This window comes from Oryctolagus cuniculus, chromosome 4 (genome assembly GCF_051225735.1).
Source record: "Oryctolagus cuniculus isolate XC-2025 breed Fujian yellow rabbit chromosome 4, ASM5122573v1, whole genome shotgun sequence".
Lineage (NCBI taxonomy): Eukaryota > Metazoa > Chordata > Mammalia > Lagomorpha > Leporidae > Oryctolagus > Oryctolagus cuniculus.
The window spans coordinates 167,984,000-168,008,921 of record NC_142870.1 but is presented as its reverse complement, the minus strand read 5'-3'; the positions used below and the strand labels follow the sequence as shown (position 1 = coordinate 168,008,921).

Sequence of the window (24,922 nt, the reverse complement as noted above, 5' to 3'; positions counted from 1 at the left end):
CAGCCCTTGCCAATCTAGGGTTAGTAATTTTCATATATATTTTTCATTTAAGGGAGAGAGAGAGGGAGGGAGGGAGAGAGAGATCCTATCTGTTGATTTACTCCCTGCATGCCTGCTGGGCTGGGGGCGAAAGCCAGGAGCTGGGAACTCAATCCACATCTCCCACATTGACTTCAGGAGCTCAGTCACCTGGGCGGTCACCACTGCCTGCAGGGGTTTGCATTGGCAGGAAGTTGGAATTAGGAGCCAGAGCCAGGCTTTGAACCCAGGTACTGAGATGTGGGACTGTGCTATCTTAACTGCTAGGCTAAATGTCCGCGCTAGGGTTGGCATTTTAAACTACCACCTCGGTCCAAGCCCATCGTTAGTGGAAAACAGGAAGGGTTAGGGCTGGCGTCTGGCAGGTCTTGGGGGGAAACTTGCCTCTCATTGCAGAATCATTGAGGGTCACTCCCTCAGCTGCTGGGAGTGCTCTTGGCAAATGGTCTTCAGCTGTCAGCTCTCTAGCTCTCTCTCAATTGGCTTTGCTAAAGGGCCCTCACCTCAGGGCATTCCTTCTTTCCAGGAGGAGCCCCGGTCTAATGCCTGATGACTGTGACCCCTTCCTCTCAGGACAGCCCCGAGGAGCCAGCTCGCATCCAGAACTCTGCTTGGAGGTGGAGGAAGCCTTCACTAAGAACACTCTGCAGCCCTGCCCCTCCCTCTGCCCACTCCTGTGTCCTTCTCTTTCCTTCCCCAGGTGATGGTCCCATGTGGACACCTGGGCTAGTGTCCTGCAGGCTCATCTCCTTGTCTCCAGGAGCCTGTTTGCTGGAGAACCTAACCTGTAAAAAAGACAGCATACAGCGGATCACACCCAGCAAGCAGCACCCGAGTGGGGCGTCCTGTGGTTCTGTTACATCTGGACACAGGTGCCCAGCCCAGAGGCATGGGCGTGTTGTCAGACGGAGCTGGCTTCTAGGTCCTGGATAATAGTGTGAATGTGTGTGTGTGTGTGTGTGTGTGTGTGTATAGGGGTTGTGTGTAAGAAAGAGGGTAGAGGAAGAGGAAGGGGCTGTGCAGGGACAGAAAGAAAGGCTGGAGTTTGCTGGATGCATGCATTTGATTTTACTTTCTGCTTCAACAAGGCAGTCATTCACCAGGTGTCTGAACACGATACTCATGGGAAGAGACCGTCTCAGGAGTCTGACCTTCCAATAACAATGGGCAGTAGAGCAAGAGAGATGGAATGAGTTTTCTGTCTCCAACAATTTGTGAAGCTTTCGGAGTATGTGTCAAGTGGATCGAACTTAAATAATATGAAATTCAGCATGCCTAAACTCAGTTTCTAATTCAAAGAATCCTATATTTCATTCATTTATTCATGAAGTTTTCAAAAATATGATTCATACCAGATATTATGCTACTTTCTAGGAAACCCTGAAGAGCTCACATTTTACTTAGGGGTTGTGTCCAGAAGGCAAACAGGCAAATAAATAATTGTAGCAAAAATGAAAATGTTTGGCAAAACAATACTGGTGAAGCTGTAGGCCAACTGGCACTATCATTGCTATGGTTGGAACAAGATTTGGTTCCCCAACTCATGTAGATGTTTCATCCCCAAAGTCCTAAGTCGGTGGTGCTGAGAGGGTCCTGTGATCCAGTTAGGGTGTCTAGGAGGTGCGCCAGGTGAGAGGTGCTTAGGCCCCAGGGAGCATACCCTTGCAGGGTAATTCTCGGCAAGAGTTGGCTCTGCAAGCTCGAGTCGGGCCCAGTCACTCTGCTTCTCTGTGCTTCACCGTGTGTTTGTGCCTCCACACATACTCAGTCATTGCCATCCTCCAGCCTCCCCGATGGCTGAACCAACGGTCCCACCTGGTCTTAGACTGTGAATCTCCAAAGTCGTGAGCCAAAATCAACCTGCTTTAGGGAAGGCATTTGATACAGCAGTTAAGATGCTACTTCGGGCCGGCGCTGCCGTTCAATAGGCTAATCCTCCACCTGCGGCGCCGGCACACCGGGTTCTAGTCCCGGTCAGGGTGCTGGATTCTGTCCCGGTTGCCCCTCTTCCAGGCCAGCTCTGTGCTGTGGCCCGGGAGTGCAGTAGAGGATGGCCCAAGTGCTTGGGCCCTCCCCCATGGGAGACCAGGAGAAGCACTTGGCTCCTGGCAATGCGCTGGCTGCAGCGCGCTGGCCGCGGTGGCCATTGGAGGGTGAACCAATGGCAAAAGGAAGACCTTTCTCTCTGTCTGTCTGTCTCTCTCTCTCTCACTGCCTAACTCTGCCTGTCAAAAAAAAAAAAAAAAAAAAAAGCTGCTTAGGATACCTGCATTCACTATCAGTGCCTGGGTTTGAGTCCTGGCTTCACTTCCATCCAGTTTCCCAAGAATGTGCGTCCTGGGAGGTAGCAGGTGATGGCTCAAGTCCTTGGCTAACTGCCAGCCATGTGGGAGACCTGGATTGAGTTCCGGGATCCTTGCTCCTGGCTTTATCTTGCATTGTAGGCATTTGAAGAGAGAAGTAGTGCAAGAAAGACTGAGCTATTTTTTTCTCTCCCTCTCTGCTTTTCAAATAAATAAATCATTTTTAAAAGACTTTGCAAAACTAAAATAAACATCCTTTTGTAAGTAGCTTATCTTAGGTATTGTGTCGAAATGACAAAAAGCTAATATAATGATGTATTGTTGATGAGAGTAGAAATTAGTGTAGGAAATTTGGCACTATTAATCAAAGTGGCACATGAGCACACACACCATTTGACCTAGAAGTTCTATAGGAGGTATATCCTAAGGGGAGAATTGTGCCCAATATCATAAACACAGCATTATTCACTGCAGCGTTATTTGCAGTAGGAAAGCTTGGACGCAATCAAAGTGTCCCCAAATTCTGTTACATACATATAGTGAATACCATGGAGCTGGCTGGAGCTTTTATAGAAAAGATCTTGGACATATGTTAGTGCACAGGTGCAGACTGGCATAAAAGCATTCGTAGAGGAAAAGAGGGAAGAATGTATTTATGGGTATCTACATAGAGCATCTCAGGAAAGATACTTAGAGAATTGTTAACATTAATTGCCCTTGGTTGGAAAATAGGTGATTGTAGAGTAGTCACACATACTCTTTCTACATTGTGGATTGCCAACTATGTGAGCATAGTACCTTTTCTAAGACTAAAGGTTTTAAATTTTTAATGAAATAATTGCATGAAATGAGAAAAAGCTGTAATGAAGGTATGGCGTGCAAACTGGATTTGTTCCTGAGTCCTGAGAACTCTGATGGAGAGAGTTGCAGTCAGATTAGATACCCTAAGAATCCTTCAAGTCTGAAAATTAGAGGTAATTTGACAGAATTTCTGAATCCCTTTCAAATCCCACAAAATGCTGTGATTGGATGATTTTAAGAAATTGAAGGAGAGCAGGGAGCAGGCGTGTGTGTGTGTGTGTGTGTGTGTGTGTGTATGTGTCTCTCTCTCTCTCTCTCTCTCTCTCTCTCTCTCTCTCTCTCTCTCTCTCAGCTTTAAGAATTACAGCTGGGAGCCTAGCCTAGAGCAGTTGATTTATACACGTCTTTATCATGCAAAGGGAGTGAGGGCCGTATTGCTGCGAAGATGGGAGCAGCTGCAACTTGCTAGCTGCTCAGGTGTGAACGTCTCGCTTTAAATCAAAGCAGAGCAAGTAAATTTAGTACCAGGAGTGGGAGGCCTCTGAATAATTAAAGGCTTTCCCTTTGTTTTCTTGGGCTGTACATTTCTAAGAACACGCGGCTATTCTGTTAGCCGCCTGCTGCTGGAAAGACGCAACTTTGTGACTTTGGCAATTGTTGAGGAGGTTTGAAGGAAAAAACTTCAGAAAGATTTATTAGGTGATTTATCTTAGTTTTTAATAAACCGGAGAAGAAACGTTATGAGTCAGGGAGCAGTACTGGGAAAAGCAAGCCAAGGCTGGAGACAGAAATAACCCACGGCAAAGATGCTTGCTGGCAGCAAACGGGAGCGTACCACCTCAATGGTGGGTCCCAGGCTGAGTTGGGGAAAGTTTCCCTCCTAAACACTGCAAGAAGGCGGGCCTGGCTGACCTCTGAGCACACGTGGCACAGCCTGGCTCACGGTGGTTCCTCTGTGCCTGGAACTCGGCGTTCCGTGGTGGGTTTTGGTTCCTTGCACAGGGTTTCATGGCTCTCCGTGGGGTCTGATTTGTTTGGTGTTCCGTTCCCAATCTGAAAGGCCGAGCTTGCACACAGTTTACCCAGGCCACTGGGTGTTCACTCCCTGGCTTCCGGGGGAAGGGTGGCCACCTTTGTCACTCGCTGCATTGCTGGCCTCCTCCTGGGTAGGCAGAGGCGAGGGGTATCTGCCTTGCACTTAGAGTTGAGGGGAAAGAGTCCAGGTTCCCCGGTGCCCACAGCATGGAGAGGGGCACTTCCTGGAGAGGCTAGGGGTCCTGCTGCCCCTGAATTCCTCAGAGAGACCCCGAATCTGCTTCTTCCCACCCTAGGTCTCCCACATCCCCTTGTTTTCTTAATTCCTTTTTTTTAAACTTAGAGGAAGAGGTACGTGAGATACCGACTACTGCTTTAACCATTGTGCAGGGTACAGTCTGCCGTGCTAAGTGTGTTCACACTGCTGTGCTGCCCTCGCCAGCGCCCGTGCCCACAGCGTTTCATCTGATAGCCTGGAGCCCCACCCCTACTCTGCCCTCCCTGCTTCCTGCTTGCATCCCTGGAATTTCCTGTTCTCTTACTGCATGTCAGTGGCATCACATGGATCTGTCCTTGGCTGTCCTCACCATGGCGGAGCCTTCCCAACCCTGGGTGTCTCCCTCTGTGCCTGTGGCCTCGTGCCCATGAGCTCGGCTTGCTCCTGCTCTCACCACTTGCTGCACTCCCCCAGCCCTACTATGCATACTTTTTCCGGATTCTCTGCGACCCTCATTCTGTGTTGGACAGAATCCCTAAGCTAGTGGCCAAATGTGAGCTCCACCTTCTGCGAGTGGCCCAGCCTGGAGAAGGGGCACAGAGTATTTCCTTTCAAGGTGGTACCTTCTCAAGAACTGATTTTTTAAAAAGCTTTATTTATTTATTTAAAAGAGAGAACACTTCCATTTGCTGCTTCACTCCCCAGAAGGCTCCAACAGCCAGGGCTGGGCCAGTCCAAAGCCAGGAGCCAGGAGCTTCTTCCAGACCTCCCATGTGGGTGCAGGGGCCCAAGCACTTGTGCCATCTTCTGCTGCTTTCCCAGGTGCACTAGCAGAGAGCTGGACCAGAAGTGGAACAACAAGGACTCAGAACTGGTGCCCATATAGGATGCTGGCATTGCAGGCTGCAGCTTAACTTGCTATGCCACAATATTGGCTCCAAGAATTGATTTTTAAAAGATTTATTTATTTATTTGGAAGTGAATGAGAGAGAGAGAGATCTTTTCCATCTGCTGGGTCAGTCCCAAAATGGCCGCAAGAGCTTGGTCTGGGCCGGGCTGAAGCCCGAGCCTGGAACTTCATCTGGGTGTCCCATGTGGGTGGCAGGAGCCCAGGCAGTTGGGCCACCTGCCGTTGCTTTGCTGTATGTATTAGCAGGGAGCTGGATGAAAGCAGAGCAGCTGAGACTTGAACCTGTGCTTCAGTATGAGATGCCGGTGTCGCAAACAGAGGCTTAACCCACTGCACCACAATGCTGATCACAGGAGAGAGACCAGGAGACAAACAGTCCCCCTCCTGGCTCAGTGGGCACCTGGTGCCTTAGGAGCCTGGGTCTCCACAGCCTTCTCCCGCAGCCTGATCTTTTTTCCCCCCAAGTCACTTGCCATACCCGCAAGGCTCCTGTGTCCCTCGAGACTCTTCCTTTCTCTTCTGTGGAATTATCCATAGTGTCTTGCATGTGAGACAGTAGAAGACCTCATTGAAGGCATCAATGAGGGGGGCTGGGGAGCAGCAGGGGCTGGGGAGCAGCAGGGGCTGGCAGCCGCTGCTATGTGAAGAGGAAGAGGAATAAAGCCCTATTAAAAATAGGACCTCCTTAGGCCGGCGCCGCAGCTCACTAGGCTAATCCTCCGCCTAGCGGTGCCGGCACACCGGGTTCTAGTCCCGGTTGGGGCGCCGGATTCTGTCCCGGTTGCCCCTCTTCCAGGCCAGCTCTCTGCTATGGCCCGGGAGTGCAGTGGAGGATGGCCCAAGGGCTTGGGCCCTGCACCTCATGGGAGACCAGGAGAAGCACCTGGCTCCTGCCATCGGATCAGCGCGGTGCGCCGGCCGCGGCGGCCATTGGAGGGTGAACCAACGGCAAAAGGAAGACCTTTCTCTCTGTCTCTCTCTCACTGTCCACTCTGTCTGTCAAAAAAAAAAAAAAAAAAAAGGACCTCCCTGATCTCTTAATTTTCTTCCTGCCTGTGTTAAGGAGCTGATATACCTGGAAAGCCACTGGTAGGCGTTCAGTGGCTTTCCCCCCCACCCCCACCCCAGGCTGTTAATCAGATGTGTGCCAGTCAGGAGCAGAGTGCTGGCTGGGAGAGCGCATTACCCAAAGCCTGCTCAGGTTAAGAATGACCTAGTTTTAATGGGAGCGTTCAGACTCTGATTTTTCTATTATTATACTTAATATGATTGCCTATTATTTCTAAGGGAAGGGAATTGCCAGCAGCCTCTGTGTGTGGTTTCTCGGGAAGAGCTCTTTGCAGCTTAAATGTGGCCATTCTTTTCATCAGTTTCTTGGCAGGTCATTTGTGACGGGTTCAATTGGACAGATACTTACAAACAAATAGGATCTTTCCTAGTTGATTCATCAAAGCGGCCTCTTTGTTTGGGTGTTGGTTTTTATTTGCATTCTCAGTCTTAGCCACTGAGTAATAAATATTGTAATTGTATTTGAAAGAATTGAGTCTCCTGCCTGTGTTTAGCAAGGCTCCCGTGTTCTGGCGCCATCTCTGGGATTTTGATGGGTGGAAGGTTATTTTTTTCTTAACTGCCATTGCAGATTAAGGCTGCAGTGTGGTCTGGTCAGGGTTAGGGGGCCAGGAGGAAGGAAAGAATTGGGTGGGCTTGGTGTTTAACGCAGCTCTGGTGCTTGGGCTGTGCTGAGAGATCTCTCAAGAGGAGTGTGGAAGCAGAACAGCCTGAGCAGAATAATCACCAGATTGTGGGTGTCTTGAGATGAGAGGTTCTCTCTCCCATCTGCTCCTTGCCTCCCTGCTTAGCGTGCTGCGCTCCAGTGTCCGTGAGAAGAATCTGCTGCCTTCCTCTTGTGCATTCTTTTTTCATGCAAGAAGTCTTTGCTGTGGAATCTGGAATGTTCACTTTTGCCTCTCGTGGTTCCCTGACGCTGTCGTGCAAGCCCCTGCCTTTCTGAGACAGAACCCCTATATTGTGAATTCGGTGCAGCCTCTCCTCTGTCCCCCGTGGCCTGAGATGTCCTTGGCTGTCCTTTATGGAAAGGAATTCACTGAATTGAGGGAGTGATCCAGCTGACCCGACAAGTCGTTTGCTTCTCCAGTAGATGCAACCTTGATGGCCAGTATTGTTTGCAGTGGATTTTGTGGGGGGAATTTCAGGTCAAGGCAGGGAAATTCTGGTTCCGGGGGCAGAAGGTAACCACCACTTACATGTAACCCCCAGACCAACTGGAGCCCACCTAAGAGCATGGCCTCACTGACCAACCAGGAACTTGTATACAAACTGAACATGCCCCCAATTTCAGTCTGGAAGAGCCTCCACCACTGACTCCTCGGGGAGCTCGGGAATTAAGCGATAGCTCCTTGCTCTGTGCTTTACAATGAACACCTACTCCCCCCTACCCCCGAATGTCATTGATTGGCTTTCTGCACATCAGGTAAGCAGACTCAGGTTTGGGGGTTCTATAGCAACTCCTCCAGCTGGTTTCCACGGTGGGTGGACATGGGAGGGACACTGTTAGGGGCGATCTTCTCAGTCTCGCTTCATGGACAGGGAGCACCTCTGAGCTGTTTGTTTCCCCTCTGTCTGCCAGGCTTATCAGAAAGTCTGTTTCTTCACTGGGGCTGGCACCCTTTTGCCTGCACCTGCCTGTCAGATCTAATTTGTTAATGACGCATTTGAAAGAGAAGGTTCTGTGCTTGCATACCCTCATTTTATGTGTAGCATAGTATCTTAAAAAAAGATTTATTTATTTTTTGAAAGGCAGAGGGGGAGTGAGAGAGAGATTTTCCATCTGCTGGTTCATCCTCCAAATGGCCACAGCAGCTGGGGCTGGGCCAGGCCAAAGCCAGGAGCCAGGAACTCCATCTGGGTCTCCCATGTGGGTGGCGGGGGCGTAAGCACTTGGATCGTCATCTGTGGCTCTCCTAAGAGCATTGGGGTGTGATGGAATGAGAAGGCCATGCCAAGATGGCCGCTGGCAACAGAAACTGCCTGGCAACAGGCTGTGATTGGATGGCTTCAGAAACCACATGACAATGGAGCCTGACTGACAACAGGCTATGATTGGATGACTTCGGAAGCCACATGACAACGGAGCCTGACTGACAAGAGGCTGTGATTGGATGGCTTCAGAAACCACATGACAACAGAGCCTGCCTGGCAACAGGCTGAGATTGGATGGCTTTGGAAACTGCCTGGCAACAGGATGTGATTGGTTAGGGCGTAGACCACCCCTTGACCGAATTGGCTGTCTTCGCTATATAAGCTGCTGTACCAACTGAAATAAACAAGTCTGTGGACTGCTCACCTCTGGCCTGTTTTCACCTGACTCCCGGGGTCTGTGTGGTGACTCCGCGCCTCTTGCCCCCACCATGCTCCTCCTCTCAGAACGAACCCACCTCAACAGGGGTAGATAGGAAGCAGAACAGACAAGACGGGAACCCGCACTGTGATAGGGGTCGCCAGCGCTGTGGGCCATGGCTCAACCCGCTGCACCCAATGCTGGCTCTGTTAGTGATTCTCAAAATGTAGTGCTGGTAAGAGGGTTTGCTCCTGAAGGAATAGGTGTGGGGTAGGCAGGGGGGCTATGTGTGAATGCCAGGGGAGGTCAGGGCTTAGCAGCTGGACTGCCTGGTTTGAATCCGTACCAGCTGTGTGACCCTTTGTGAGCTACCTGCCTCTCTGTGCTTCCGTTTCTTTTCTGTGAAATAGGATCCTAACAGAATGTTCTTTATTGATTTTTTATGAAGATTCGGGAGATCACATGCAGTAAATGGCTGAACACAGGGCCCGGGCTGTTGCGCATTTAGTGAAAGTTGGCCATCATCACCTTGATCTTGACTCACTGGCTACACAGCGAGCTGCCTGAGCACAGGGCAGGCACCCTCACTTCTCTGGAGTGCAGGTGGCTCAGTTCTTGGTTGCTGAATGAGTGAGCAGTTGTCACCTCCTGTGAGTCTTTCCTTTTAGCCTTGTCTTTGAGGACTGGTTCTTTAGGTTTCTTTTTGTTTTCTTGCATCTGTCTTGAATATAAAATAAGGCATGTAATTTCAGAAAGGAGGGAAGATCAAATACTTCCAGCTTGATCGTCCCAAATTCAACATCCTCGTCAGTGTCCTCTATTTCTACGTGGTCCTTTATGTAGTAGGTGACTGGTCAAAAGCAGCTACTGCCTTGCCTCCTGCTCATCTGGTGCTGGGCTTGGCTGTGTGGTTGGCTCTGGCCTCCCGGGGTGGAGCAGAAGAGGAGGGTATTTTCTCATCCCTGGGCTTTGGCTCAGCCGTATGATGTTCTTTGACCAATGTATACTGGCAGCATGAAGCTGGTTGCTGCCCCTTCAGCCTGGACTCCAGCATGGAATTGCATGGAGCAGACCCGAGTTCAACCTGCGTCAATGAGAGAGAAGCCAGGTCCGGCCCACAGCTGGAAGCAAAGCGGACCAGCCTAGCTCAGGCTAAATTTGTCCTCTCTAACAGCTTATTGTGTGCTGTGCAGCAATAGCTGACTGATAAGGCTTATCAAAGTGTGAATATAATTTACACAGTGGCCCAACCACAACGTAACATTATGTTTTACTTTAATTCACTATGCATTGTATCAGTTGAGTTTCTCTGTGTTTCTTCAGTGTTTATAATTTTCAACCTGCAATACAATACTTTCTCAAATGCGTCCAGAAAATACTAATATATTAACGTTAACTCCCACATGCTGACTGCTTGGTATACGTCAGGTATTCCATTATATCTGTATACCTTTAATCCTTTCAATCCCATGAGGCAAGCCTAACTTACCATTCAGTATTCCCAAGACTAAAGATGATGTGGCATACATTTAAAAATATGGCCTCTGGTGCCAGACTGGATTTGAATCCTGGCTCTTCCACTTCTTAGTTCTGAGATGTTGAGGAAGTCACTTAAAACGGTCTTGTCTTGGTTTCCTCACCTGCAAAACTGATAATAATAATGGTGCCTGCTTAATACACTGTGTTTGTGAACTCTGAGTTAATGCGCCTAAGCATTCAGACTAGTGCCTGGCCTGTGGCATCTAGGTTAGCTTTTAGTACTGTTGGGGGAACTGAATTTCAAATAGGCCAGCTCGCTTGCTCAAAGTCACACAGTAAAATGTAGTATTTGGATTATATTCAGTTTTTTTTCCTGGCAATTACAAAATAAGAATGCACAGAAAAATAAGTTGCCCTGGAAAATGTTTGCAGTGAACTCCTATTTTTAAGGTTGGTCTTTCTTTCCCTTCCTCCCTTCCTCTCTCCCTCCCTTCTTTCCTTCCTTCCTTCCTTCCATTAATTTGAAAAACAGACACACACATGCCTGTGCACACGCATGTGCATGCGCGCACACACACACGAACACGCACACACACACACACACACACAGAGAGAGGTAGATAGGTATCTTCCATCCACTGGCTTATTCTCCACCCACAGCCAGAGCTGGGTCAGGCTGAAGCCAGGAGCCAGGAACTCAATCTGGGTGTCCGGGAGGCAAGTGCTTGAGCCATCACGTGCTGCCTCCCAGAGTGAGCATTGGCAGGAAGCTGGAATGAAGAGGAAGCTTGGACTTGAACTTGGGCACTCTTAGGAGATTCAGGCATCCCCAGCACCTTAACCCCTGCCCTGAGAGACACCCTGGGCAGTGACTGCCCAGGGAAGAAGGTCTCTTGGCTGAGTAGCTTTGGGTTTTAGGACTCCATTGGCAAGTCCAGTTTTTGGCAAAGAGAAAAACTGAGTTTCAGAGAGTTTAAATACTTTTCTCAGTTACGATGCTGAAAAACACCCTGAACTAGTTGGAGGCATTACAGTAGAACCCCCAAACCTGGGTCTTTTCTCCCAATGCTCAGAAAATCAATCACTGATATCAGGATGGTGGTAGAAAAGAGGCATTTATTGCAAAGCACAGAGCAAGGAGCTGGGCTTCTGTGGCTTAATTCCCAGGCTCCCAGAGGAGTTAACCATGAAGGCTCTTTAGTCTGAAACTGGGGCTCAGAGGTGCATGATCAGCTCATACCCAAGTTCCTTGGTCACTAGTGCTTGTGACCTTCTTTGATTGGTCAGTGACATCCTGCTCTTTAGGGAGCTCATGATGGCCAGGTGGGCTCCCGTGGGTTGGGGGTTACCTGTAAGTGGTGGTTACCTTCTGCCCCAGACCTGGGATTTCCCTGCCTACACTGGAATTCCCCAACACAAACCCCTCCAAGCAATACTGGCAAACAGGGTCTTATCTACTGGAGAAGCAAATGACTTGAGTTCAGTGATTAGAACCTTGTTGGACCAGCTGGCTCACTCCTTCCGTTCAGTGAATTCCTTTTGGTAAAGGACAGGCAAGGACACCTTGAGATAATGGAGACAGAGGAGAGGCTGAGTCCCACCTTGACATGATGGGGTTTCATTCCCAATTACGTGAGTGATGGGGCAGGAGAAGAACAATCTGAGTTTTCTAACTCCTACTCTGGGGATTTTCCTCAACACCAAATTGTTTCTCTAAAAACAATCAATACTTGCTCATTTAAAGAGAAAGGAAGAGATCTATTTAAGACTAGTTTTTGTGTAGCAGAGTGACCTACTTAAAATAGCTAGGGTTTTGCTTTTCACTCCTTCAGCAGGAAGCAGAGTACTGCCTTGTTTGGGTTTGGGTTGGAGAACGGAACCGAGGCAGGGAAATCAGTGCTGCGTGGTCAGGAGTAAAGAGCCCCACCCACTGCTCTTGGAGGAGGCGTGGTCTTTTGTTTTGGAAGCAGATGGGCAGCAACCTCCATATTTGGGGTCAAAGAGACAGGGTTGCCTTTGGGACTCTTTGCGTTTGTTATGGGAAAACGGCAGCAGAAAAAATATTATTACCTCGGTTACCTCGGCAAACAAGCAGAGAGATTTAAAGAGATTTATTAGAGTCGAAGACCTCCAGCCAGAGTGGCATGGGGGTGGGGGGTGGGGCTTCCAAGAGGGAAAAACAAACAAAGGCCCCTAGCACTGGGGCTTTTCAAGTACAATTTCCAAGGAAAGAAAGCTTGACAGTCAGGTTGGCATTCAGTTACCAGGCGGGGGACAAAACCCATCAAAAGACCCAATTTACCATTCTCCATCCGGCCTGGCCTGCTGAGGGTAGGATAGGCAACTTGTTTTCACAATAAGCCGTGAGCTCAGGAAGAACTCCCTTGGTAAATCTGCAGGTTCCAAGGAAGGAGGGCGGCCTGTTTGTTCTTGCTAATGATAATATTTTGGGGGAGGAAGCAAGTATTTTACACTGCATGTTCTTTGACTACCTGTTAGCCCATCTGACTCTCCCACTTGGAGGGTCTGAATCCTTCAGATGCTCTGCAGGTACCCTGATGGAGCAGAAGGGCCATGGAGGAACTCTTCTGGGCTTTTGTGTTGAGAGGGGAGATGGTGGCTCCAGGTGTGTGGCCCAGGTGCTTAGGGGAGGACAAGGGAACCAGTGCTGGTTCTTACCAGGAAGCACTGGCTTCCTGAGCCCATTCCTGACTTGGTTCCCCAGGCTGGAGCATGGGAGGAAGTGAAACCCTGCCCCTACACAGTACCTTGGGTGCAGATGCTAGGTATTAGTATATCTGCCCTCCCCCATCTTCCAGCCTCCCTCCTGTAGCCTTAAGTCTTCCCATGCTGTTTTTATGGGTGCTGAAATTAGCTTGTGGTGCCACTGGCCATAGATTTAATCACCTTGTGCAAAGCATCTCCATGTTGGATCTGACCTTGAGAGTTTTTCCAGGAGCCTCAGGCCGTGAGTCAGAAGTAACTACCACTTTGCCGTCATCACAGTTCCCGCAAGAACACAGTATTGCCTACCTACCAAAGGAGTCATGAGCACTGTGGGCCAATCAGGGGACCTGCACAGGAGCTGAGCACGCCCTCTCAGCTCCAGCTTCAATCTCCCAGAACCTCTACTCTCAGTCCTCGAGGGCCCTGGGAATTAAGCAGCGGCTGCCCAGCTCCTTGCTCTGCACGTCACAATAAATATTAACGTTCTCCCACCACCCGATGTTGGGTTGGCTGGCTGCCTGTCATGAGCAGACCGAGGTTTTGGGGTTCTACAACACAATGAGGAATAGCTCTCTACAGGGGTGCAAGGGCCGAGGTCCTGGACACTCAGAGAGGTGTTCCTGAGCTGGGCTTGCCATGCGGCGGGGGGAGGCAGCCTCCCTCCTAGTGATGGAGGCAGGGAGGAGCTGAGGTTTCACAGCCCTGGCCATCTGCAAGACAACGCGGCCCGTGCAGCTCAAACCATCACCCTCCTTCCCTGCGCCACCAAACTTCTCCCCTTCTCTGTATGGGAGAACTGCAGCTTCTGTGAGTTTGCAACTTAGAACCAGTGCCAGCTAGAAATTTTCAGTATGGCTTCAGGCTATGTCCAATGATGATTTTTAAGTCATTATAATGTTTTTTAAAAAGAATTATTTATTGGGGCCGGTGTTATGGTGTAGCAGATAAAGCTACTGCCTACAATGCCTGCATTCCGTATGGGCACAGGTTTGAGTCCTGGCTGCTCCACTTCTGAACTAGCTCCCTGCTAATGGCCTGGGAAAAGCAGCAGAAGATGGTCCAAGTGTTGGGGACCTTGCCACCCATGTGGGATACCTAGAAGAAGCTCCTGGCTCCTAGCTTTGGTCTGGCCCAGCCCTGTCTGTTGTGGCCATCTTTAAAAAAAGAACTATTTATTTGAAAGGCAAAGGTACAGCGAGAGAGGGTTAGATAGAGATATTTCATCTGCTGCTTCACTTCCCAAATGCCCCCAACAGCTGTGGCTGGCCGAGGTCGAAGCCTAGAGTCAGTACTCCATCTCTGTCTCTTATGTAGATGGCAGGGATTGGAGAGCTTGGGCCATCTTCCACTGCTTTCCCAGGTGTATTAACGAGCTAGAATGGAAGCAGAGAAGCCAGGACTTGAACCAGTGCTTATATGGGACGCCAGCTTGTCAGGCCGCTGCTTAGTCCACTGGCCCCGAGATCGCTATTAAATAAAATTGACATGACTGACTGTCCCACTCTCATCATGCACCTGATGCCATGACACTTCTGTGATTTCCAAATAAGGGCAAGGAAATGGGTGGTTCCCAAGCCCCACCCACACTCCATCCCCTTTGAGTATTCAGTTAAGCCCCACAGAAGTCACTCACTGTGCCTCCAGACTGTACAGAAGGGTGGCGTGAACCTTGTTGGTTGCCCACTCATTCCCCCAGCTTGCCCACACTCCTTGAAGGGTGGCGTGAACCTTGTTGGTTGCCCGCTCATTCCCCCAGCTTGTCCACACTCCTTGAAGGGTGGTGTGAACCTTGTTGGTTGCCCGCTCATTCCCCCAGCTTGTCCACACTCCTTGCTGAGTGCGCACTTTCACTTTAAATAAACCTGCCCCTGTACTCACTTTTACCTACTTCCTTGAATTCCTCTTTCCATGGAGCCAAGCACCTGGACCAAACCTAGCCAGGGCCATCCCACAGCAATAGGATGGTGGGTCCGGGTGGGAGGCCTGGGCCCATGGCAAGAGACAGCAACAGAGGCAGCCATAGGCAGGGCCCACCCAGGGCTCTCTGGTGTGTGACCCTGAGGTTGTGTTTTGTGAGGTGGCTGAGCAGGTAGTTTTGCAGGGGGAATGAGAGTGAGCAGCACTTCCACCTGGTGGTGGGGCAGGTGGCATCCGCTGGATGTCTTCTGATCTGACTGGAGGGTGTGAAAGAGCTGAAAGCATCCTTGTATTGGAGTGTTGTGAACCTTTCTAAGCCACTTACAGTCATAACTCATTGGATCTGTTTAGAGAGAGTACTAGCAACGTCCTTTGCTTTTTTAAGCAATTTTTATTTCTTTTCCGTTTATTTGAAAGGCGGAGAGACAGAGAGAATCTCCGGTAGCTTTGGGATCTGCAAGGAGGGAAGGCCTATACTTCCGGGAATGGAAAGTCCCTACCTGTACTTCCGGGGAAGAAAAGTCCTTGTCAAGGTCCCCGCGGGTGCCTAAAGGTCAACCAATGAGGATCAGACCTGCCTTAACCTTTAACCCCCATGCCCTGAATCTATAAAAGGAGCCCTCACAGCTTCTGACATGTGACTTCCCTGGCCCCCACTCTGTTGGGACCTAGGAACCTTGCCCGGGAGCGGAATCCCAATAAAAGCTTGTGAATTAATTGATTCGTCTGCCTGGGAAGATGTGTTTACGCGCCGGACACCTTGCAGTCTCCATCTGTTGATTCACTGCCTATATGCCCATAACAGCGAAGGCGGGGCCAGACTGAAGCCAGGAGCCTAGAACTCAATCCAGAGCTCCCACGTGGGGAGCAGGGACTCAAATACTTGACCCATCCTAGTGCTTTCCAGGAAGGTGTAGGAAGCTAAAGTCTAGGGTGAAGCTGGGGCTTGAACCAGATGCTTCGATGTGTGATGCACGTGTTGCAAGTAGCAACTTATCTGCACCAAAGGCCCTTGTCCTTGTTTTTCAAATGGAAAAAAACAAACCCGTATTCTTTTGATTGACTCATAGTAGCTCATAGCACCTCCTCCCTGCCCCCTCCTGCCAGTAGAGCAACCGCAGAAGCAAAGGTATAAAATAATTAATGTAAATTGCTTTTATATTCAGACAAAAACTACCAATCTTTGTTCATACTGCAAAATAGAAAAAAGATCACATAGCTGTTGAGTGAATGGAAGAATGTTCTGAACACTGAGCCAGACAGACAAAGCAAGCAAGTTTATTACCTGGCTGTTGGGTGTGCTCTCCTCTTGCAGCATTAAATGGATCTGTCTCTGCAGCGAAAAAGTCTGGAAAGATGTATTCCAACATGCTCGCCGGCTTATTCTTCCTCTGATGTAATAATGGGGGCTTTTTATCTCTCCATTCTGCTTAGCTGCGCTGTTTGAATATTTTCATGACAAACAATGCATTGCTTTTGTAATAAGAAAAAAGTGCAACATTTTTTTTTTTCCTGAAGAACTGAGAGCAAATCTAAACAACAACAAACACCCCTGCTGCCTTTGTGTCCCTGACAGTGAGGCTTGTTCATCCAAGGGGGTGGGGAGCAGGGCCAGGATAATGACTCAGAGCCGGTGGAACACGCTTCCAGCAGGAAAGAGCTTGTGGGGTGACCTCTGGGGTCAGCTGCAGAGTTTGCATCAGATTCCACCCAGTAAGAGGATCCCAGTGGGTGCGGGGTTGGTGGGCTGGGCAGGCGTGTCTGAATTCAGACAAAGCAGCTTTGCTGGGTGTCCTGGGGAACCAGCACGGGAATACCAGCCGTGCTGTCCCACCACCAGCTTCCCCTCAGCCACAAAGGGGAGATTTACAGAAGTGTGATTAAGCCAATGCATCGGAGGTTTTTGGTTATTTTCTCTATCCCTGGGCACTCTCGATAGAGATGCTCGTTTTCTCTCATTCTCTGTGATGTGTGTAATGACTTTCATGGACACATACCGATGTTCAGCGCTCACACTGTGTTCTCCTCACATCCATCAGGAGTGCAAGGTGTGTGCAATGTGCCGTTCCCCACTCCCAGGCTGCTGAAGCTCCTGGCTCAGGTCTGCGCTGGGGACTGGCTAGCCCAGGGCTCCCACTGTGCACAGCCTGGCCCGGAGCCACGCCGACTGACTGTATCCAAGGTGAGCCCGGGAAACCGGAACTGGGAGGGGGCGGGGCTCATTTCAACTCTTGGAAAGTTTTCTGTATGACTCCGTGATATTGCTGTGGGCGTTGCCCCTGGCTAGGCTTGGTCCAGGTTCTTGTCTGCACCTGAGGAAGAATTCAAGGAACCAATGGATGAGGATGAGCAGAAAAGCAAGATTTATTTAAAGTGAAAGCACACACTCTAGGAGTAAGTGCGGCCGAGGTTGGGAGAGAATGAAGTGCTAGCAGCAAGGTTCAGGGCCTTCCTTCTATATGATCTGGAGGCATAAGGGGAGCAAACTGGGGGTGGGGCTTCGTTGAATACTCGAAAGAGGGGTTTTAGGGCTGTGCTTGAGTGCTATCCATTTGCATGCCCCGTTTTGGAAATCTCCCAGGTGTCATGGCAACAAGTACATGATGGGAGTGGATGTGTTGGTCATGGTAATTTCATTATAATGCGCTAAAGGTCAGGGAACAAGGCCTGCAGCGGTACTGGATACTTCTAGCTGTTGGCCTAGTTCTTGCCAACCAGAACAGAAAGGGTGGGGCTTGGGAGGGGCGGTGGCATCCTCAGCTCCTCTCTGATAGCTGCCTCCCTAGCCACATTAATATGATGCCAACAGCTTGAGTGGGAGGGAATTCGCTGGTCTGAATGCAGGCTCTGCCATAGACTGGCTGTGTGGTCTTAGATAATTTAATTTCTCTGAGTCTCTGAGATTTACATTTTGACATCTGTAAGACCGAAATTACCTTGCCAGGTTTGCAGGTTGTACAAAGGGATCTTATGCCCTGGTTCAACTGAGGTAGGTGCCAGCCACTCTGGCATTCCACTGTGAGGGGCTGGGGAGGCCACCCAGGCAGGCCCCGCAAGGAGACATAAACTTTAGCTGAGTGCAGTCAGCCTTCAGTACCCATAGGCTTCCCATCCATAGACTAGCCAATCGTGGATTGCAATGCAACAAATAAAGTGGACTCAATATGCAAAATTTTTTTATATTATTACTCCCTAAACAGTACAATGTAGCAACTATTTACATGGTATTTACATTGTCTCCTAGGTCTTATATGTACACTAGAGATGAATTAAAGTATACTGAGGGATGTGCATAGATTGTTTGCAAATACTATAGCATTCTCATTTTCACGATTTGAATGTTGAAAGTTTTGGTGTCCGTGGGGTCCCGGAACCAATCCCCTGTGGATGTGGAGGGATGACTGCTGTACCTGCTTAGAAATGGTGCTTAGAAATGCGTGAGCTTCCCCAGAGCCTCAACAGCAGGCGCTTAATGGCGAAGAGATCCTGGTTGCTCCTTTCCTTTGGGGATGAATGGAGTCGGCCCCCTGTGGGTTGTTCAGGCTGCAGAAGAGAAGGAACCAGCCTCAGGGCACCTGGGGAAGGAAGGGGTGGGAGAGAAAGAGGGAGTCCGTGTGGAGGAGGCACTGTATTACAGAAAAGCAGACCAAAGACCCAAATGCTGGGCTGGGTGGGTGGAGTGGTGGACTGCCCAGGAACTTGACCCTGGAGAAAGCGGTCGTAAAGAGCTGCCATGGAGTGGACACTGGAGCCCTGACTGTCAGGAAAGGTTTTTCCTGAACCTGGACTCCACCTCTCCTCCCTCCAGCCTCAACCCTGGAGGAGCAGGAGGCAGCCTTAGGGGGAGGGGAGGAAGACAGGGAAAGAGCCCGGGCAGGCCTGGCACAGGCAGCAGGACGAGAGGGACTCGGGTTTTAGGTGACATTTGGAGTGCTCTTACTACACGCAGTTTACACAAAGTGGAAGTGAGTCTGTCTTGTGACCAGAAGTGATCAGAGGATTTTGACTGTGTGAAAATGACCGCAAATACAAAGGGGTTCCCCGTGTTTTCCCCAAGGAACGGCCAGCCCCAGACAGAGTTGAAGGAAAGAACAAAGCTATTTTCTAGTTGCTCACTGTATTAGACTTCTCCAGAGAAATAGACCAATAGGAGGAACTTTAAGAATTTCATGGAAAATGAAATTAAAAGTTTATTTTGGTGCAAAAATTTTTGAAATATATACATAGTTTTTTCACAATATACATTTTCTGTGAACCTTTTTGAAGATGCTCTGTGTGTGTGTGTGTGTGTGTCTGTTCATAGAGATTTTAAGGAATTGGTACCCATGAATGTAGAAGCTGGCAAGTTCAAAATCTGCAGTGGAGGCGAAAAGATTGGAGGTCCAGGAAAGAGCTGATGTTGCAGTTCAAGTTCAAAGGTCAGCTCCTGACAGAATTTCTTCTTGCTCTGGGGAATTAGTCTTTTGTTCAGTTCAAATATTGAGCTGATTGGGGGGTGGGCATTGTGGAGCGATGAGCTAAGCCACCACTTGGGATCCTCGCACCGCATGCTGAAGTGCCTGTTTGAGCCCTGGCTACTCCACTTCCAGTCCAGCTTCTGCTAGTGGTACTGGGAAGCAGTGGGTGATGACCTAAGTACTTGAGTTCCTACCACACAGATGGGAAAGCTGCATGGAGTTCTCACTCCTGGTTTCAGGCTGGCTCAGCCCTGGTGGTGTGGGCATTTGAGAAGTGAACCAGTAGAAACCAGTAGATACAGGCGCTCTCTTTCTCTGTCACTCTGTCCTTCAAATAAATAAACAAATAAATAAATCATTAAAAAACAATCTTGAACTAACTGGATGGGACCCACTCACACATACTATGCGGGGAAATCTGCTTATTCCAAGTCCACCAGTTTAAGTGTAAATCTCATTGGGAAAAAAATACCCTTGTAATCGGAAGTAATGTTTTACTAAATATCTGGACAGCAGGGGCCATCCAAGGTGACACATGACATTAGCTTTCATTCTTTCTACTGGATCCTGCATACCCATAGTATTCCCTTCATCTCTGTAGAAGTGAAATTTCATAGGACATGTTTCTACACTGAATGGTTTATATAAAATTATAAGATTTTTGAATATATTACCAGATTACTCCCCACAAGATTGTCTTTTGAAAACAATTTTAGTTTTACTGTACTGATTCCACCATTTTGCACACACACCCACATGACTCAAATATAGTATTTTTATGAATCTTGGGTGTTATGTTAAAAGAGTAAAGAGGCGATTTGCTAATGTGATGGGCAAAGATAGAAGCTCGTTGTTAGCATTTGCATTTGCAATTTTCATTATTGTGACATCTGGCATTTTTTTTTAGCGTGTTTCCTGGCCATTTGTATTTCTCCATTGGCTTTTGAACTCTTCTTTGCAAATTTTTCTATTAGCTGCTTTCAGATCAGTTACATTAAAACATGTGCTTTAACTTCACTAATCTTCAAAGAGGCAAACTTCCAAATAGCCCTGGCTTAACCTTGTGGAAGGACAACAGCGACTCAGAACCTGTGAGCCTTCCTCCCGTACTACAGCCTTTTCAGGTTTAACAAAGCAGCAGTAAACATGAGAAATCAACAGTCTAAGGAAAAACACTAGAGAAGAAAGCAAAACCCATGGCAGAAAAATACCACCATCACTCACAGCTCTGAAGACAAGAAAAATGAGCTGCCTGTAAATACACGCATCTTCTTGCCCTGTGGCTCTCAGAGCAGAAAGGGGCAGATGGGCACTCTGCAGGCAGGGCAGGGCAGGGCCCCAGAGACAGTGCCAGGCTTTTAGGGGTGAGAATTATTTGCATCGCCCCAAGGCATTAAGAAACCATTTCAGCATTGTCAACAACAGCATTTGCAGGTCTTTGCCAACATTTTAAAAGAAACTTCTCCAGCTGTCTTGTCATGCAATCAGGTACCACTGTATCTCACAACAGAGGATAAAAGAATTGTTGGGCTACAGAGTTTTTCTGAAGAGAATCAGGGCTTAGAGAATATTGTAGAGGAAAATGCTTATCACTCCCACCATTTCCTAGCTTCTATGTATTTCTAAGGTTTGTAGATAGAAAGGGGACAACAGGTGTCTCTCTTTTACACTTAGGACAATGGATGCAATGTGTGTTGGCGGAACTACAATGTAGTATGGTCCTTTTTTTACCTTCCTTCCCCCAAAGTCTAGGGTGACTCTGGAGTTGTTGAATGTCCCAGATCTCTCACAGTTACCTCACCCGGATAGAGGTGACCACTTAGATGGTTAACTATGCTTCAATAAGCAAATGTTGGAAGCAAGAAAGGAACGAGAGTTCTTGAAGTTCCGTACCTTGGCTATTTTGGAGCCTGTTTCGAAGAGCTCTGAATCCAGAAAACAATCAGCAGCAAATGGAAGCTCTGCAGGGGAGCCGGGGGGATGTTGGACGATGTCCAGTGACCATTCACTAGGAAACATTTCCTGGGAACTAAAAGCAGGATCGTGTACCAATTTCCATTTTCCTGGTTGACTCCTGGTTGGGTGCTTGGAAGAGATAAAATTGGAATTTGGCCTTCCCAGAGAAAGGGAAGGGGAAATGTTAGTCCCAGGATGGAGGGCCTATGCTATTTCGGTAACCTTTTTGTAGCAGCCAGATCACAGTCTAACGCCCTCAGTGTCACTTCCTAATGACTGGGTCAGATAGCTTGGTGAATGTCGTGGCTCAGGTTGCCACAACAAATACCAGAGCTTCACAGCTCAGCTCGGGAGGCTGGAGTGTGAGGTCTTGGGGCCAACATGCTTTGGATTTGGTGCATCTCCCTTCTTTGGTTTGGAGAGACAGCTGCCTTCTTGCTGTGCCCTCACACGCCAGAAAGGGAGCAAGTCTCTGGGGTCTCCTCTTATAAGGACACTAATGTCACCACGAGGGCCCCATGCCCCCATCTAAAACCTTATGAGCTCCCAGAGGTCCTGCCTCCCAATACCATGACATTGGATGGAAGGGCTTCAACATGTGAATTCTGTGCGGACACCATTGAGTCTCCACTGCTCCTCCTCCTGTCTCATACTTTTCCCATTGCTTCTTTGCCCCTCTATGTGATGTTAGGTCCTGAGTTGAGAAAGGAACCAGGGCTGTTGTAACACATGGGGCTTTCCCCCTTGCCTCGTTTGGTCAGAGATATTGTCTGCATCTTTGAAAGAGGTTAGAATTTTTTTAGCATCCTTCATGCTCCATCATAGCTTAGTGCTTTCAGCCAAGCTCAGGTGAGCAGGAGATAGCAACCAAAGTCCTCCAGCCCTCTGGAACAGTTGCACCAATGGTGGGCAATCGCCTTGTGTCTGTGGCCAAGTGGGCCATATGACCTCTGTCCTTATGCCTCAACTCTGCCATTGCACCGTGAAAGCAGGCACAAACTGTATGTAAATGAGTGAGTGTGGCTGTTTTCCAATGAGAAACGTCATATACAAGAATAGACAAGAGGTCTGTTGGATCAGTGCATCAAAGTCTGCTGCTCCCTGGCTGTCCCCTCTGCTCTGTTCTTTGTTTTGTGTTTTGTTCCCCTCTGTGTGCTAACACCAGTCTGTGAAATATCTTCTCGATTACTTTCATTCCTTCTGTCCTCCTGGCCAGTTTTGTAGACTTCGCCTTTAGCACTTGCACCTCTTCTTTGAAACGGCTAATGGTTTGTTTGGGTAGCCCCCCAGAGCCTGGCTCTGCTGTTGTGTCCTTCAGAAGGCCCCTTCTATGGGAGGAAGAGCCAACCAGACACAGGGAGAGGCTAACCGGAAGTTCTCTCCTTGGCTCTGGACTGTTTCAGGAATGCCCGTTACAGGGAACTGTATTCCCAGCGGGAGATGGGAGTCCAAAGATTCGTGGCCCTGAATCTAATCCTGGTTGCCAGGCACCTGTAGCTATGGTAATCCACCAGTCACCTTGAATTAGATCTTGACCGCACACGTTTCTCTGGGTAGAAGGAAGATGACGTGTTGCTAACAAGTTGAAGCTGGACCCACCTACTGATCAAGGGTCGATTCTGGCTACTGAACCTTTTCAGTCATAGGAAGACAGAGCCCCCGTTCCCCTGTCGGCCCTCCTTGCAGGGAGCTCTTGCGTGATGTCCTTTTCCCCATTGAGTTTCATTCCCTGAGGCTCCTCTGTTGCTGCTTCTCCAGTCCAAACCACCATGGTTCTTTGAGCCTGGATTATGTCCTCTGCTCCCTTCCTTGCCCTCCCACTGCTACTCCCGATCCAGCAGGCTGCCTCTTCCTTTTCAACAGGCCAGATTGCATTGCTCCTCTGCTCAAAGTCCTGCAGTGAGTCCCCAGAGGAAAAGTGCTCTCCTGCCTGCCATCCTCTCCCACTCTCCCTGCTACTGACTTGGCTCCAGCCACTCTCCTCGGCGTTACACACGTGTTCCAAGCTCTGCATGCCTTCTCTAGGCTCCACTCAGGACTCTGCTCCAATGTCATCTTACCAGAGAAGCCCTCCCGACTTCTTCATTTAAAGTAATGTCCAGGCATGGGTGTTTGGCGCAGGGGTTAAGACGACACTTGTGATTCCTGCATCCCGTATGAGAGTCCCAGCTCTACCCGATTCCAGCTTCCTGCTAATGCAACCCCTGCAAAGCAGCTCAAGTCGGTCAGCCCCTGCCACCCCGAGAGGGAGACCTAGACTGAGTTCCTGGCTCCTGGCTGCAGCCTGGTCCAGCCCCAACTGTTGGTGGGGGTGGGGCATTGGGGAAGTAAGCTAGTGGATAGAAGATCTCTCTCTGTGTCTACCTTTTATATAAATTAAACAAGCATTAAAAAAATTAAGAAATCTCTCCCCTTCTCTGGCCCTGACGCTCTGCAGTCCCCTTGCCCTAATTTGCTTCTTCTAGATTTCTCATCCCGATATTCTCTGTTTACTTACTTATCTCCGTTCTCTGTGCCCCACAAGGTTGAGGGTGGAAACATAGCCTACTTGACTTATTTCTAAATCCCCAGTGTTTAGAAGTATAATGGCCTGCCACACTTAATGCATGCATATCTAATATGTGATGGTACATATAGATTTATATGTGTATCTGTGTATTTGTGTGTATTTTAATGAATGGTGAATGAATGACAATAAATGTGACTTATGCATTTTTCTCTGTGTCCCTAAAGTCTTCCTTAACAAATTATCCAAATGCATGGAAATGCCCATTTTTGTTGTTTAGTAAAAATAAAGTAGTTAAAACCATATAATACTATTGGGACCATTAGCTCTGATGAGGGAGGTTCTGCCCCTGTAGGAAGGAGTCTTATTTCCAGACTGTAAATGCTTCCAAAATGAGGAATAAGACTCCTTTATATTTTGTATAGTTACACATGGCATCATATTTTATCTTGTTTCTTTGCCCAGAGAAATGAGGAAAGTGCTTATTAAACATTAATAGGGAATGATAAGCAGATTAGCCTTTCCCAAGTGTGTTCATGGAGTATGAAGTCCAAGTAACCATTCTGTGGAAGAGGGGATCTTCAGCATGTCAGTTTGGGAAAGCCTTGCATTGTGGCATTAGGATAGCCAGTAATTCTTTTTTTTTTTTTTTAAAGAAAACTCATGCTTTAATTCATTTCCACTAATATTTTAATAAGCTCATTTGTTACACATACACACACAAATTTTTTTGCCAGCGTAAAATCCCCTCAGAGACTTCTTTATCTTTTTTTTTTAGAAACTTTTTATTTAATAAATCGAAATTTCATAGGTACAGCTTTAGGAGTATAGCAGTTCTTCCCCCCATAACCACCTTCCCACCCACACTCCTGTCCCACCTCCTATACCTTCTCCCATCCCATTCTTCATTAAGATTCATTTTTAATTATCTTTATAAACAGAAGATCAACTCTATGCTAAGTAAAGATTTTAGCAGTTTGTACCCACACACAAAGTATAAAGTACTGATTTTACTGTTAATTCTCATAGTACAGCTCATTAAGGACAGAGATCCTACATGAGGATTAAGTGCACAGTGATTCCTGTTGTTGATTTAACAATTGACACTCTTATTTATGATGTCAGGGATCACCTGAGGCTCTTGACATGCGCTGCCAAGGCTATGGAAGCCTTTTGAGTCCACAAACTCCAATCTTATTTAGACAAGGCCGTAATAA

General features: G+C 48.4%; 1 long non-coding RNA gene across 15 annotated transcripts in view; it reads left to right on the top strand.

Annotated features, from left to right (window-relative positions):
* The window catches only part of LOC138849406 (uncharacterized), a 305,173-nt gene that overhangs the window by 23,675 nt on the left and 256,576 nt on the right, over positions 1-24,922 (top strand). For 4 of the 15 annotated variants that reach the window (XR_016232907.1, XR_016232915.1, XR_016232916.1 and 1 more), the window contains exon 2: positions 16,826-16,968. This is a non-coding gene — a long non-coding RNA (uncharacterized LOC138849406). Of the gene's footprint in view, positions 1-16,825; positions 16,969-17,073; positions 17,181-19,052; positions 19,205-23,062; positions 23,894-24,922 lie in introns of those variants that run through there. The other 11 variants (XR_016232908.1, XR_016232909.1, XR_016232906.1 and 8 more) reach the window with 8 other exon arrangements.